This window comes from Dipodomys spectabilis, unplaced genomic scaffold (assembly GCF_019054845.1).
Source record: "Dipodomys spectabilis isolate Male_0828 unplaced genomic scaffold, ASM1905484v1 ptg000054l, whole genome shotgun sequence".
In the NCBI taxonomy this organism is placed as follows: domain Eukaryota; kingdom Metazoa; phylum Chordata; class Mammalia; order Rodentia; family Heteromyidae; genus Dipodomys; species Dipodomys spectabilis.
The window spans coordinates 42,326,790-42,342,309 of NW_024870731.1; the positions used below are offsets into that span (position 1 = coordinate 42,326,790).

At 50.7% G+C, this 15,520-nt stretch overlaps 1 protein-coding gene across 1 annotated transcript in view; it reads left to right on the forward strand.

Annotated features, from left to right (window-relative positions):
- The first annotated feature begins 5,282 nt into the window (after nucleotides 1–5,282).
- The window catches only part of Pparg (peroxisome proliferator activated receptor gamma), a 106,450-nt gene continuing 96,212 nt past the window's right edge, over nucleotides 5,283–15,520 (forward strand). The window contains exon 1 of the mRNA XM_042679905.1: nucleotides 5,283–5,398. The gene's annotated coding sequence lies outside the window, so the exon portion shown is untranslated. The remainder of the gene's footprint in view (nucleotides 5,399–15,520) is intronic.

Below are 15,520 nucleotides of genomic sequence, written 5' to 3' on the forward strand. Positions count from 1 at the left end.
TGAGCCACAGTTCCACTTGTGGGTTTTTTTTGTTTGTTTGTTTTGTTTTGTGGTTGATTGGAGATAAGAGTCTCACGGACTTTCCTGCCCAGGCTGACTTTGAACCACACCTTCTGAATAGTTATAAGTACAGACATGGGCCACTGTGTCTGCCTAGTGTAGTGGATTTTTAAAAAGAAGAGATGTAGTGGCAGAATGCACGTGGATAGACAACCAAAAAGGACACACAGGTAAAACCCTCCAGGAGAGGAGAAAACGGTGACTCTCACCAAAAACTGCCCTCCATGCTCTGACTGGCGTAGGTAGCATTTCTAGAGTCACAGGCATTTTCTCACACCTTCTCGCTGATGAACTTTCCAGAACCTATGACAGTTCACTGGACAGCAGCCTTCTCCCACCAGCAGACAGCAGAATAAAGGTTACATTTCTTTGTGTTGTACCAAGACTTAATTGAAACAAAATCCTTTCTTTTGTTTCTTTTGCAGTATTGGGGATTGAACCTGGGGCCCTGAGTCCTGAGGATTATGGGTACTTTAGCCAATACATAAGATTATCCACCCCTCCTCCCTACTGCTGAATGGTGTTTTATTCCTTGTAACCCATGATAAAATTTAGGGCCTTGTACACGCAAGGCAAGTGCTCTACCACTGAGCTACATCCCTCACCCTTCCTAATGATTCTTTCATTACAACCTCCCAGATTTTCTTTTTTTAACTGATAGGCAACAACTCAAAACAGAAGGAAGCAGAGAGTGAAAAGTGAAAAGAGGAAGCCATCTGTATTTAAGAGAAAGAATTGCAAGCATGGCCTGGGAACTTGAGAACTTGCCAGAAACGCACCAAGTCATTTGATCAAGAGAGAAAGGACCATAATAAAGGAAAATTGGGAGATTGCAAGATCACAGGTGGGAACATGTTAAGAAAAACTAGATGCGTTTGTGGAAGAGAGTGTGTGTGTGTGTGTGTGTGTGTGTGTGCGCGTGCGCACGCGTGCAGGCACGCGCATGCGTGCCTAACCTGCCCAGTATGTCAAACTAGTTATGATTTTCTTTTAAATTTCGAATTAAGATCTTCTCAATCTCCTGGAAGTCCACGGCGCCTCGCGCTGGGTGGGTGGCGTTTCAGACGAGGAGGAACAGCACTGGCCAGCGCCAGGATTTTGCACAGTTGCACTGCTTGCAAAGTGGCCACATATGCTGTTAGTGTTTGGCTTCTTTTCATTTCTCTGCTCATATCAGGCAATATGACTTTATTTATTTTTTTTTTGGGGGTCCGGTTATGGGGCCTGAACTCTGGGTCTGGGCGCTGTCCCTCAGCTCTTCAGCTCAAGGCTAGCACTCTACCACTTGAGCCACAGCGCCACTTCCGGCTTTTTTCTTTTTGCTTATGTGGTGCTGAGGAATCGAACCCAGGGCCTCATGCATGCAAGGCAAGCAATCTACCACTGAGCCACCTTCCCAGCCCAATATGACTTTATTTTTAACTACTTGAGATGTAGCTAGTGAGGCTAGTTTGCAAAATAGCTGCAGGAAAGTGGAAATCCACAGGGATGATCTGCTCTGGTGAGCAGGGAACTGAGTTCCACTCTGGAAGCAAAGTTAACCTGTCTGCAAGTCTCACATGAAACACAGTAACTGAAAATTAAAAAAAAAAAATATTAAGAAATGTAAAAAGCTCCTGGGACTCAGCAACAGTGTTTGGAAGGAATTCTGTGGCCCAGAAAGTGGAATGGGGTACAGAGGGGCGCCCCATGGATGTGTGTCCCGTGTTCCCGCCAGAGGCTGCAAGGCGGGGGCCATGACACCCCGGCACTTAGCGGAGGGTTTGGCACAAGCCAGGTGCTCAGCAAGTGTCTGAGGAATGAAAGAATCCTGTATTCTGCACTATTTTCCCAACTTTTCAAAATGTCTGTCACCAGACACTTATACCATGTTGTACCACCAACTGCTGGTACATACCCCACACCAGACACACATGCACACATCCCACACATCATGTGACACAGGGGTTGCATTCTGATAGTTTTTTTTCTCTTTTGTTCTTTCTATTTGACTTAAGCATATAGGCTATGGTCCACTAAATTGATTTCACAATCCATTCACGTATTGACCAGCAATTTGAGTTATATTAATTCATTTTATATTGCTTAAGCTCTTCACATTTATAGATGTCAGTAACCATCAAGGGCTTTAAAAGTTACAACGTTTAGCCAAGTGCCAGTGGCTCATGCCTATAATCATAACTACTCAGGAGGCTGAGGTCTGAGAGCTGAGTTTTGAAGCTAGCCACAGCAGACAAACATGGGAGACATTCACATTAACTCTGTAAAGTTTTGCACCATTTGTGAACGCACTGTGGTGGAAGTCCCCTTAGTCACTGTTGAATTATGGGAATTTTCCTGTAAAAAGCAGATTGGTCCCTACCACACCTCATGGGCAAAATGGATCAAAGACCTAAATACAATGAAATCCTTAGAAGAAAATGTAGTGATAAATTTCATAGCTTTGGACTGGTCTTTGATACCACAGAGAGAGAGGGGGGGGAGAGAGAGGAGAGGGAGGGAGGGAGGGGGAGGGTAAGAGGAAGAGAGAGAGAGAGGGAGGAAGGGAGGGAGAGAAAGAAGGAGGAAGGGAGGGGGAGAGAGAGAGGGGGAGAGAGAGAAGGAGAGGGAGGGAGAGGGTGGAAGGGAGAGAGAGAGGGAGAGAGAGAGGTAACATGGACTTCAATCAAAGATCAAGACCTGCCCTTCCTTCTTCACAGAACAAACAGAGCCAGCAATTATGGATATGGACCTGGGAACCAAGTTCCACTCCTTGGAAAGAAAGTTAATATATCTGTAAAACTCAAATGGAAACAAGCCGGGTGTGGATTGTAACAGGCAGCAACAACAACAACAAGGGCTCGGAAGGCAGCGCTAGTGTTCGACAGGAATCAAATCATCCAGAAAGTACAAAGACAAGCTGGGTGTGTTGGCGCACCCCTGGAGGCCCATCACTGAGGCTGAGGTAGGGGAGAGATTCCCTTTGCCTTGAGGTACAAGGTAAAACTTGCAAAACAAAATTACCCAAAGAGTAAAAAAGACAAGTTACAGGATGGGAGGAAATACTTGCAAGCCCTGCATCTGATAAGGGACTGGTATGCATGATAGGTAAATATCCCGCTCAACAATAAAAACACAAATGGCCCCGTATTTAAAAAAATGGGCAAAGGCTTTAAGATGGTTTTCTTCAGAGAAGAAATGGCCAACCACACAATGGCCAACCCCCCAGGAAGAGATGCAAACCTGCAATAGAGAAACCACAGATCACAACAAAATGAAACACAGCAAGTGCTGACAAGGCTGGTCACTGGGGGCATAAGATGGGCTTGTTTCACACTCACCAGCCGTGTCTGAGGACGGTGTTCCCGTACGATCCGGCCAATCTACCTAGAGACCCAAGAGAAACCAAAACGCGCACACAGACAGCCCAGCCAGCACAGGCGTGTTGAAAGCGGCACACTGGCCACCACCCGGAGCGGACAGCAAAGCGCAGTGCACCCATACGGTGGGATAATATTATTATTATTTTAAGAGTGATCCCAATGCTTGAGAGGCTCAGGAGGCCAGCCTGGCTCAGGAGCCAGCTGCATAGCAAAGACTTGTCTTAAAGAAATTAAACACTTGGTAAGAAATGTACACATTATCCTGCCCATGTAATTGTAACCCCTCTGTACAGTATGTTCACAAATAAAATTAAATTAAATTAAAAAAAAAAGAAATTAAACAACAACAAACTTCTATTACTAGCTACAATCTGGAGGAGCCTCAGCCGCAGGAAAGCAAGCAGCCACCAGAGCCCTCCAGTGACCCCGTTATTAGGAAATGGAAGGTGTTGGGGGAGGAGAGATTGGGGGGAGGGAGGAGAAAGCCTCCAAGAGTGGTAGAGTCAGATGATGGTGCGGGTGACACCACGTTGTCATGAAGCTGGAACTCACTGGATGTGCCCTTTAAATGCGTGGTATGTTAGAGCATGTGAATCATAACTCAAGAAAGCCGTTTCTTCTTTTTTTTAAAAGACAGCTAGTTTGGGACTTGGGGTAGGAGTCCCTCCTGCCCTCCTGGCTGTGGGGCTTTGAGCTCCTATGGTGTGTGTGCATGTGAGTGTGTGCATGTGTGTATGTGTGTGCATGTTTGTGTGCATGTATGTATATGTATGTTGACGTGAGTGTATATGTGCACATGTGCATCGTGAGTGCACGTGTGCATGTGCATGTGTGTGCATGTGTGAGTACATGTGTGTATATGTGTGTGTGAGTGCATGTGTGTATATGTATGTGGGTGTGAGTGCATATGTGCACATGTGCATTGTGAGTGCGTGTGTGCATGTGTGTGTGTGTGCATGAGTGTGCATATATGAGTGTGTGTGCATGCGTGTATGTGCATGTATATGGTGTGTGTGCGTGGGGTGTGTGTGTGCATGTGAGTGCATGTGAGTGTATATGTGTGTGTGCATGTGTGTCTTTCTTCCTGGTCCGTACTGGAGGGAAGGGGAGCGCGCCCTTGGCTGGAGGCCGCAAGCTGGACCGGACACTCGGCGGGAGCCTGAGAGGGGGAAGCGGGGCTCTCGCTCCTGGACGTCGGGGTCCCCGGGGTCCCCGGCCTCGGGCGAGGGCAAGGCCCGCTCTGAGCTGAAGGCCGCGCGGCCCCCGGGCCCGGCCCGGGCGTGGGGAGCAGTGCGAGAGGCGGCGGCTCCGTGCTGCGCCCCGACGTGATGTCCACGCCGATGCGGGCCCGGCGCGGGGGACCGCGGGGTCCCCGAGGGGAAGCCGGGCGCCCCCCGACGGGCTTCGCTACCTGAAGACGGCGTCACCTCGCGGCCGTCCCGGGCCCGGCCGCGCGCCCCGCCGCGGGTCCCTCCCCGGGAAACGGGGCCGGTTCGGGGCCGCCTCCCAGCGGCGGGCGCGGGGAGCGGAGCGGCCCCGGCGGGCCCCGCGCCCTCCCGGCCCGGCGCTCGGGGCCGGAGCCGCCGCCCGGGGCGCTCGGGCCGCCCGCGGGGTCCCCGGGGCCGCCGCCGCCGGCCAGAGCCGACGGGACCCCGGGCCGGGCGCACCGGGCTGGAGGACGGGGCCGGGCGTCCGGGGCGGGCGCGGGGCTGCGGCCCGGGGGGTGGGGCAGGGCCGGCCGGCGTCACGTGGCGCCCGGGGCCGGGCGCGGGACCCCGCGGGGCCGGCGCGGAGGCGGGCGCGCGGCGGGGCGGCGGGGCGCCGGGTGCTGGGCGCCCGGTGCTCGGGGGAGGAGCCGAGGTGAGGAGGCCGAGCTGGGAGTCACCGCGCCGCTCGCCGCTTTTATATAAGGCCGGGCGCTAGGTACGGCGGGGCCTTCGCCGCGCGCAGCCCCGGCCGAGCCGCTCCGAGGCGAGGTGAGTGTGCGGCCGGCCCCGCGCCGCGCGCGCTCCGCTCCGCCCCGCCCCGGGCCGGCGTCGGGGCTCCCGGGGCCCGGGACTGACGGGAGGGGCGCGGGACGAGGCTGTGCGCGGGAGCTCGGCGCGGCGTCCCGCGGCGGGTCGGGGCCGGGTGCGAGGTGACGCGGGGTCAGCCATCCCCGCGGCGGGCGGCGGGCGGCGTCCCGGGCCGCGGGCATCAGGTGCGCCCGGCCCCGCCGCGCCCCGCGCCTCCCCCCGCGCGGCGGGAACCTCCCGCCCCGCGCCCTGGGCACTCGGGCTGTTTATCTCTCGGGATTGGGGGGTGGGGGGTCCGCGCTCGAGTCACTTTGGGGGGCAGTAGCAGTTCCGTCCCTCGGTCCGCGGAGCGAGGGTGCGCCCCGCGCCCCGCGTCCCGCGCCCCGCGTCCCGCGCCCGCCCGCCCCGGGCTCGCCGCGCGCCCCGCCGTGCCCGCGGCCCCGGGTTCGAGTCCTGCCGGGACCCGACCGGTCCTTTGCTGATCACTGCCCTGGCCGCGGGAAGACCTGAGGCGGGGCCGGGGGTTGGGGGCGCCGCATCCCATCATCTGCTCCCTGGAGGGAACGCGCACAGGGGGACCCGGCCGCGCTGGTATTCCTGTTTAGTGATGGAAAACCTCTTGGCGTGGAAGGAAGCTGCCAGAAAGCGGGGCCGCTGGGGAGCGGGGCCGGCCGGAGACGTTTTACATCCCAGAGAATGTCCTCCCCTTTTTATTATTGTTCCTGCAAAATGCGCGCCGCCCGGCCCGGCCCGGCCCGGCCTCGGTGTGAAGCCCGGTCCCCTCCATCACCCTCCGGGACCGGCTTCCCGAAGGCTCGGGTCCCAACGCTGGATCCTGAAATCCCTGAGACACTTGACGTTCGCCCGGAGTGAGAGTTCGGCGCTGGGATTAGGAAAGTAGAAACTGATGGTTTTTAACCAGCGAGCGGTCTGCATCTAAACCAACGTTTTCTCTCTTCTATAATTCTCTGAACACAAGGATGTTAACCTTGTTTTAATTAGCCTTCATTGTCAAGATAGCTGTGGGTGTGGAAGTTGTGTAAAAGGATAACGCATTTCATTTTAAGTCATAAAATGCTCAAGAACAGGAGACTTTGCAGAGTAGGGGAAAAAGTACATTAAGATAACATTTCCAAACTTTAGTGTATTCTGGCCCCTAGTTTCACTTCTTTTCTAAGACCCCTGTCTGTGTTCCTAGTACATCTGACAGAACATAGTCATCCTAATCCTGGGATATTTTACTGAACTCATTCACTTGAGCCATACTGGTGTGGCAGAGGTACTGGGAATTAAGATTCCACTAAGCAAACACCAGCTGTAGAGGATTTTTTTTTTTTAACTTGCTAGTCAAGAAAACTTGATTTAAGTCATCAATCTGTAAGTGTAAACACATGCTCCTGTACAAAATTGTGGAGCTGAATACCCTGCTTTTCTTAGTTTTATGTGGCAGATTTCTCCATGATCTGTACCTTAATTCTCAACGCCTCTAAGCAATGTAAGAGCTGCGACTTTGACCAATGGCAAAGGTCCTTTGACACTGATCTAAACAGACCCCATGAAAACCAGGGCCATCTACAGACACATATCTTCCAGGCTTCCAGCCTCTGGGTCTATCACTCTAGCTTGGAAGCATACAAGATCAAAAATATTAATTTTAAGATTATTTTCTCTCTTCCTGGGGGTGTTTTGTTTAAGTCGCGTATTTTCTCACAGCAGAGAGGTAGGCTTCCGAGAGTAATGCAGTATAGGTTTTAAATCTTAACAACATGTCGTGTTTTAAATTTTATTTGCTTTCACCAGAATTTGACTCAAATATTGGCTGTTTGCGGTGGCGGGGGGGGGGGGGGGGGGGAGGGAGAGGGTGGATTTTTTATGATAGATGTTAAGAAAGTACCACTGATAATTGTGTCTGCTTAAACTGTTACGTTAAGAAACAAGTTTATGTGTTCTATTATTTCTCTTCAACCATAAATGTGCATCTATGAACACGTATGTCTGTTTCATTGCGAGTGTGAACGCTTGCGTTGTTTGGCCGTGTGCATTCTTCCAGCGGGGAACACCGTGCTCACCTTTGTCACCTTTGGTTTCCTGGTTTGTGGAGTGGGAAAAACCATGCAGTTATTATCCTTTGCTTTTTTTGGGATGACTTTAAGACATTATCAGCTTCAATGATAAGAGCTTGGCCCTGAATTGAATTGAGCTACTATTCTAAAGATCGTGTGACGCTGCTGTTTCCCCTAAAGGCTCCCTTGGAGGAGAATCCTGTTCTCAGGGTGACAGTGCCCCGGCCGCCCTGTGTCAACACTGCCGCCTGTGTCACCAGTTCATGAAGCCTTTCCTACTTCATGGTGACTTTGGGCAAAAATCAGTCAATTGTCCGTCTTCTGTCTTTCACGAGCATGATGTGGGCACATCGACATGAATGTGTCTGAATGGTGCAGATGGCGCTCTTATTGAATAAAGCCGAGATCTTGGTGCATTTTTTACAGTGCACCATAAAAGATGACTCTCTGCTGTCCAGGAGCCAGTGTGCTTTACAGCCCGGCCTACGGTCCTTCTTTCGCACAGCGCTCTTCCTGGGCCCAAAGCCCTTGACTGGCGCCTGCTGATTCCAGTCAGCTCCCTTCCTTTCCACAGGCCCTGGCCCACAGCTGTTTAGTAGGGACTTGAAAAGTTCATGTGTCTTCTGCTCCCCATTCACTAATATGAAGTGGACAACCTCAGTTCCCCGAGCATTTTGTCCAAATAACACATGGGATTTCCTCCTTAGGAGCTGGGAGGTGACGGGGCGTTGTTCTGGAGATGGGGTCGGGAGCTCTGTACAGGCCGCAGGGCCTTGGACGGGGTGCGAGGCCTGTGCTGCCCTTGAATCCCTGGGCCTGCGCCACGGGGTGGAGCTGGCAGCCCCTCGGCTCTGGAACCGGGAGCTGCCAAGCCCACGCGGGGGCCAAGGGGAGAGGACGGGGAGGCCGAGGCCGGGGAAGGTGAAGCCAGGCTGGTGGGTGGCCAGGGTCTCCCCCTTCCTTGTTTGTGGGTCCCCCTGGGGGGTGGGGAGCACCCCCTCAGCTACTTCCTTTTGGGGGAACCTCATGCCATGGGGTTCTTCTCCAGACATCATCAATCCCTGCAGTTTCCTTCAAGGACAGCAGAGCTTTTCAGACCTCCACGGATCCTGTCGGTCAGTTTCATCACATATCTGTTTAGGAAACATTTGCATTCGATCGATCTTTTTTTAATTTTAATTTTTAAAATCACATGTCTATTTCTGTTATTATGTCTTGGGTGCTGGGGGTCACCGCCCAGGCCTCGCACTGACCAAGTACCCCATGTTCTACCGTGCTGCTGGCCCCGCTGCCCCCCCTGCCCCCCCACCCCCCCCCCACCCCCCCCCGCCCCCCCCCACCCCCCCCTACTTGGCTGGGGGCAGCGGGGGTGGGGGCCGGAGACCCGTGGCCTTGAGCCTGCCGGTCAGGCTCTGTGTTGTGGAGCTGTTCCCCAGTGCTGTGCAGTTTTACCCCGGGCTGTGCGGTTTGAGGCAAGGGCAGCCATGGCCGTGGTTCATTGCTTCACTTTTTTCTTTTAAAGCGACCTCAGTTTTTGTGCTCACCTGGCCTCCGGAGGGTCAGGTGTGCTGAGAAAGACCATCTGGCGAGGAAGAGTTCAGATTAGCATAAGCCGGGCTGCCGCTGATAAGGAGGCGATGAGGTGGGGGGGGGGGGGATTCCCGGAGTAGATGGCCCGGGTCCTGGGCTCTGGCGGGTGTAGCATGGGATGTAGCTGGTTACTGGGCCCTGGAACCAAGGTTGGTTTGGCTTTGCCTCTGTGGCTCTGTGCGATTCTTGGGCTTCTTGCAGCCCTTTGAAGCAGCCACTGCTTTAAATGCCCATGTCCTCTCCTCCCTGAGGAACTGCAGGAACGGGGGAGAGCTCTGCCCCGCAGTTGGGGGGGGTGCGGTTACACAGCCCTTAGGACCCTGGGTGCTGAGGACACCTCACACTGAGGTCAGTGAAGCTCTGGAAACGACTTCTTTTTTTCACCTTGACGCAGCCCCTGGGGCCGCCATCCCACCTCCCAGTCACTGTCATCCGAAGGGCTATGAGTCTACCTCTGTAACACCGGACTCCCCAGCAGGGCTCACTCCCCACGCACCATCAGCAAAAACCTGAGAGTTGAATACTGGGGACAAAGCCTTTAAAAATAATCATAAAAGCCTTATTCCTTTAAGGAACAAAGTCTCCGTCTTCGATCATTAGGAAATGGTGGGAAAAGAGGGAAAAATAAATTTAACATTTGTCCCAATTTCCCATGAACCAAGTATGACAGCATATATGTGCACTCTTTTATTTTTCTCCTCCCCCCCAAATCAAGACAATATGCAAATCTTCGTCAAACTATTTAAGACCTCCAAAGGAAAAACAAGCCATTTGGAAATAGAAGTTAAGAGTTATAGGCTAGTCGATAGCTCTGTCTGTGTGTGTGTATATGTGTATTTGTGTGTATGTGTGTGTGAGTGTGTGTGTGTTTTATCAGTTGTAGGGCTTGAACTCAGAGCCTGGGTGCTATCTCTAGCTCTCTGCTCACAGCTAATGCTCTACTACTTTGAGCCACTGCTTCACCTCCCGTGTTGGAGTGGTTAATTAGAAATAAGAGTCTCACAGGGTCTTCTCAGCCTGGCCTGGCTTCAATTGCGATCCTCAGATCTCAGCTTCCTAAGTAGCTAGGATTATGACAGATGTGAGCCACCAGTGCCAGGCCTGTTAGATAGTTTATTTATTCAAGTACCACTTCACCAAGGCCCTTATTATCTGTGCTGTTAGCCCGGCGGTGCTTAGGAGTGCGTGCAGATGGAAATGAGAGGGTCTTTTCAGTCATTTCACCAAACAAAAAAAAGTATCTCCAGTAACTCTAAAGCAGTCCTTAATCCTTTCACAGATGCATAGATCATAGAATTGAAAACAGGTGGGGTTTTTTTCCCTTTTCTTTTACCTGAAAATAGGGCATGCCAGTATATATCTGTTGCCAATAAATGCATAGGAGCCACCCAGAAAGCAAGCTCCTTCATCCCGTGACTCAGCTGGCTAGTAGTACTTAACAGATAAGCACCCGCTACCCTTGTGCCCGGTGACTAAGCTCATTTGCCATTCAGTTTTCTGCAGGAAGCTGCTGGTCTCCACAGCTAAAGCAGAGATCCCAGTCTTGCCTGCTGAATGCTGTCCTTTTTCTGGCAGTTGATAATTACTGGTGTAAACAAGTTTTTGATTGCTTGGAAAAGTATACCCATATAAATTCTTTCCCTTGTTTTATACACTGGATAAGGTTTATAAAAGAGAGAGCAAACATATGAATGATATAAATATAAGTGAAGTCAAAACTTCAAAAAATTATTTGCATATGTCAATATAATCCAGAAGAAGGAAGAAAATGCCCAGGCAGGCATTTGGCAGTGTGCGATTAGTGCATGTTTTCCCAAAGCATTTGGAGCTAGTTAGAGACATCCTGGTTTTATTTAAAGGCAATATAATATTTTTAAACTTTGTGTTCAACAAGGTTCAAATTTGTTGGCTTTTTAGGCCTGGGGAAGTTCAATGTCTGAGAACCACAGACAAATCAGTTTCTAGGTGCCATTCATCTGAGTCCTGCGTGTTTGTGGTACGGCGTGCTGGTGTTTTGTTTTGTTTTTTAAGAATTAGGAAGTAGTCTGATGTGAGAGCTCTCGGAGTGTGGTGCTAGCCCCTGCTGTCCCAGCATCCTTTGGGAATTTGCTAGAAATGCCCCCACCTCGGGCCCACTGGGAGAGGACTCAGAGGATGGAGTCTGGTGGTCTTGGGTGCAGGGGTTCCGGTGTAGGGGACTGCTTTGGAATCCCGGAGACAGGAGGTTCCTGAGAGTTTGGGGAGCCATTGTCAAGGCAATTTAGTGTGGATTCTGTTTAGCAGGCCAACCCCGGTCTGTGGTTGCTGAATTTCTTCCCACCCATTCAATCTCTTGGGGCCACACTGCAAAACCACCCAACTGGCTCATCGTTTTATGACTTAGAAAAATCCAGGGCTGCCGTCCACAGGCTCCTGTGGGGCCAGCAGCTGGCTCACCCCGTGCCAGCCTCGGTGGTGCGTTTAGTCTTCTGTGGTCCTTAGGATTCCAGAGTCCCCAGGCCAACGGCAATGTGGGATGGCTCAGAGCAAGGGTCTGAATGAGATGGGTTTTGAAGATGCCATTTATAAACCTGGAATCCTGCTTAATAGAGGCATGATGTAGGCAGGTATGGTGGCTCCTGTCTGTAATTCCAGATAGCTGGGGGACAGAGAGCGGGAGCTCAGTGGTTCAAAGCCAATAAAAAGTTCCTGAAGTCGCACCTCAGCGAATGAGCTGAGCGAGGTGGTGTGTGCCTGCAGGCCCAGCACTGTATAGTCAGAGATAAGTCCCCGACCAAAGTTCAAGACCCTGTCAGGAAAATAATTAAAGCAAAAAGGACTGAGGCCAAGGCTCAAGTGCCCTGTGCCTGTCTAGCAAGTCCCAAGGCCCCGAGTTCAAACCCCAGTACTGCTGGGGGAAAAAAAACATAAAAGAAAAAAAATTCTTTAATTAGATTATATACCTTTCCTAGTGACGGCTGATAGGGTTTCCCTCCTGCCCCTTGTCTAAAATTCTCTAATTTAGGGATTGGAGCTGGGGGTACAGCTGAGGGCAGAGTCCTAGCTTAACTCCTACTCACCTTTTAAAAAAAATCATGGATTAAGGAATCCGTATTCCTATATCTCTGATGTCACCAAGATTGCGCCTGCATAGAAAAGATTGGGCAATCTTATTGCAATATGTCCATGTACTCTGGCGCTACACCCCCACTTCTGGGACAGTTTCCAAAGGGCTGGAGGATATCGGAAAAAGGCATGTGCACAGCGACTTTCTTTTTTTTAAAAAAAAAAAAAGACTTCGTGATAAGAAACCTCTATGTGAGCCAGGTAGAGTAGTCTCCACCTGTAATCTCAGTGCCCAAGAGGCTGAGACCACAGGATCCCATGAGTTTGACCGCATCAGCCTAGGCTACAAAGCAGAATCCTGTCTCAAAAAGCAAAGGACTCCACCTTGGAAAACCACATAAATACTCCACCGAAATAAATTATTATGTATCACTCTGTGGGATGTTATACATTTGTCAGTGATAATTTAGAAAACTATTAGTAACTCTGAAAGAATTAGGTGGGAAAAAAAGGAGGATTATAATGTATGTGTAGTATTGATTGTGACTTTTTAAAAGGCATCTGGAGGAAATATACAAAATAGTAACAGTTAGGCTGGGAAGGGATGTGAAGGATAAACCAAAGGAGGAGGCTGCAATGCTTGGTAAAGAAATGTATGCATTATCCTGCCCATGTAATTGTAACCCCTCTGTACAGTATGTTCACAAATAAAATAAAATTTAAAAAAATAGTAACAGTTAGATTCAAGTAGCCGATACAGAGGGCTTTGTATTTTGTTCTTTCTTTCTTTTTTTTGAACTCTAGCCAGTGTTACATAAGTTACTTTTGTAATTAAAACATGCATGTATAGCTTTAATTTATTTTAACTAAGCATGAAGACTCCACCGAAGGAAAGTGTAAAGTCATGACCCGACATCTTTCCATTCTATCCAACCTTTATTTTGTTCTTGACTTTGTTTCACATAATGGATTTGCCTGACTTTTTGCCTATTGGGGAAGGAAAGAAAACTTTAAAAACCCATCCTTCCCCTCACCCCCTCCAGCCTTTTCGCACCCAGCCACTTGTTAGTTAGGTTTGGTTTTGTTCTTCCCTAGGGCCTGTGATCTGCTTGACCTTTAGTACACACACTGGCATATAGAGCTCTTAAAAATGCTTCCTGAGTTACTTTCCTTTAAAGCCCTCTTCTTTTAATTTTTTTCTTTAAAAATACACATGTATCATACCCAGGATTTTTTCCCTATAATTAGTTGGCCTCATGATAGTTGTCAGGTGAGCATCGCACCTCACACTGTGTGGAGGTGGTTTGGAAAATAGTAGGTTTAAATTAGGAAGTAATTAGGGGGTCTCCCCAAATCTGTGCGAACTGTGTAGAGTTGCCTATAGATTGATTTCCTCGTCAACTGAGGACAGCATGGACCCTCACATTAGCTCTCTCTCCACTTATTTTCTTTGCATTGTTCTAGAAATCCCAGTGGGAAAATTAACAGCATTTGCCTTTGACCTAGGTTGGAGATTACGTTTTTCCCACTGCTTTCTTGGGCTTGCTTTTGTGACACTTTTGTATCAGACTTATGTCTTAGTATCTTCTCTAGCTTGGCTTTTTTTTTTTTAAGGCCTTCAGATATTTTGTATCAGAGACATTGCCTCTTTCTTCTTTCTTCTGTCTGCCTCATTGATGGCAGAGTTTCTGAGAGTTTAGTCCTTAGTATAAGATAATGCAAAGAACGGCTCACAAAAGTGTTTCTAGTAAGATGATCATTCAAAGAACAAACGTAAAGTCAATGCTTTTTATTTCTTGGGGGGGGAGGGGCGGTTTCTTGGGACCAAACCTTAGGCCACAGTTCACAAATGTCGGAGCCGTATCTGCAGGCCTGCGCTCGTGGGAAAAGATTGTTTGAGAATCAGGTTCTTAGTGCCATTCCCAGGCTCTGTGTCCAGGAATCATCTGCCATTGCAGTTTTGTGTTGAACTTGACAAAATACTACGTTACTGACCACTGAATGGTCAGTTACTGGCCGTGAATGGTGGAGAGAGAGGAAGGGGGTCTGGAGGAATTTCTATGAAATGAAGTGGATGAGTTTTCCCCCTCGGACAGGGCCTGGGGCGGATGTCGGCAGACTTTCAGATTTGGTGCGTTGCGCCCGTTTGTTTATGTTATTGCACAAACTCCACGCCAAGTGAGTGGCCGCTGGCAGTGTAGCACTGTGAATCCTCACCCAGGAACCAAAATCTGCCCACGGAGAACACAGCTGTGTAAGGGGGGGGGAGGGGGGTGGAGCTTCTAAGTCAGGAGAAGACAGCATCTGCCCGGGGCCAGGCGAGCGGAGCCCATGACCGAGCAACTGCACAGTGCAGCTGGGCACAATGTATTTACCCCAACACTCAACGCCGCCTGTTTGGATGCTTGCTGGTCCCCAAAATACACAACACGCAGATCACTGGGTTTGACTTTTTTTTTTAAATATAAAATCTGGCTGGTTTTCCTGGTGAATGCACTTTGGGTTGGAAACCACAAGCTTTTAACTCTGTTAAAAAAGCAAGCTGGTTTTCTTCTTAGCCTGGATAAAGCAGAATGAGAAGCCAGGTCCTCCCTGAGTTGCGGTCTCACGTCCGCTGTCTTCTGAAGGATGCACACCGGGTTTGGTGATGGCTCGGTATCTGGTGTTTTCTCAGTGTGGACATTTGTACCCTGTGGGCCAGGCGCCAGTGTGGCACGGCTGGCCACTGTCATGCTTCGCCCTGCCCTGGCCCCATCCGCTCCCCTCCCTCCCCCAAGGCCCCGCAGCACAGGGGCAGGTGCACAGTGCGGTTTCCCACGGGATGAGGTGCGTCCTCAGCCTCCCTCTGTCAGGGGAATCCCTGTCCCTTCCCTAAACTGCCCCCTGCAGTGCAAACTTACCTCTTAGTCATATAGATCAATACCAGAAGAAATCCCCATCGTGCAGTTCTGAACCGGGCAGCGTGGGCTCGGAGAGAAGGAAGAATGTTAATGATAGACTTGGGCTCGGGAGCCCAGCCCGGCCGTGCTGGTCAGACGAACAGGTTTTCCGGCCCCTCACAGGCCTCCGCAGCATCCGAGCGACTTCTGCTAAGTCCTCAGGCGGAGAAGAGTGGAGAGCGGGCACGGCACGGGCGTGACACCACGCACTCTCCACGTGTGAAGTAGAAGGGGCTCCCTTCCGTGTCCGTCGTGCGAGGTAAAACCCCCATGCTTTCACCCGCTCACTGATGCTTTCTGTGGATGACAAACACTGTCATCATCATTATTTTAACAGCTCATCTTTTCCAAGGACGAAACAGACTGATGTGGAAGAGCAAAGTGGATAAATGAGCTTCTTTCCTGCCCTGTGACGCCATGCCTCCCCCCCCCCCCCCGCCGTGCCC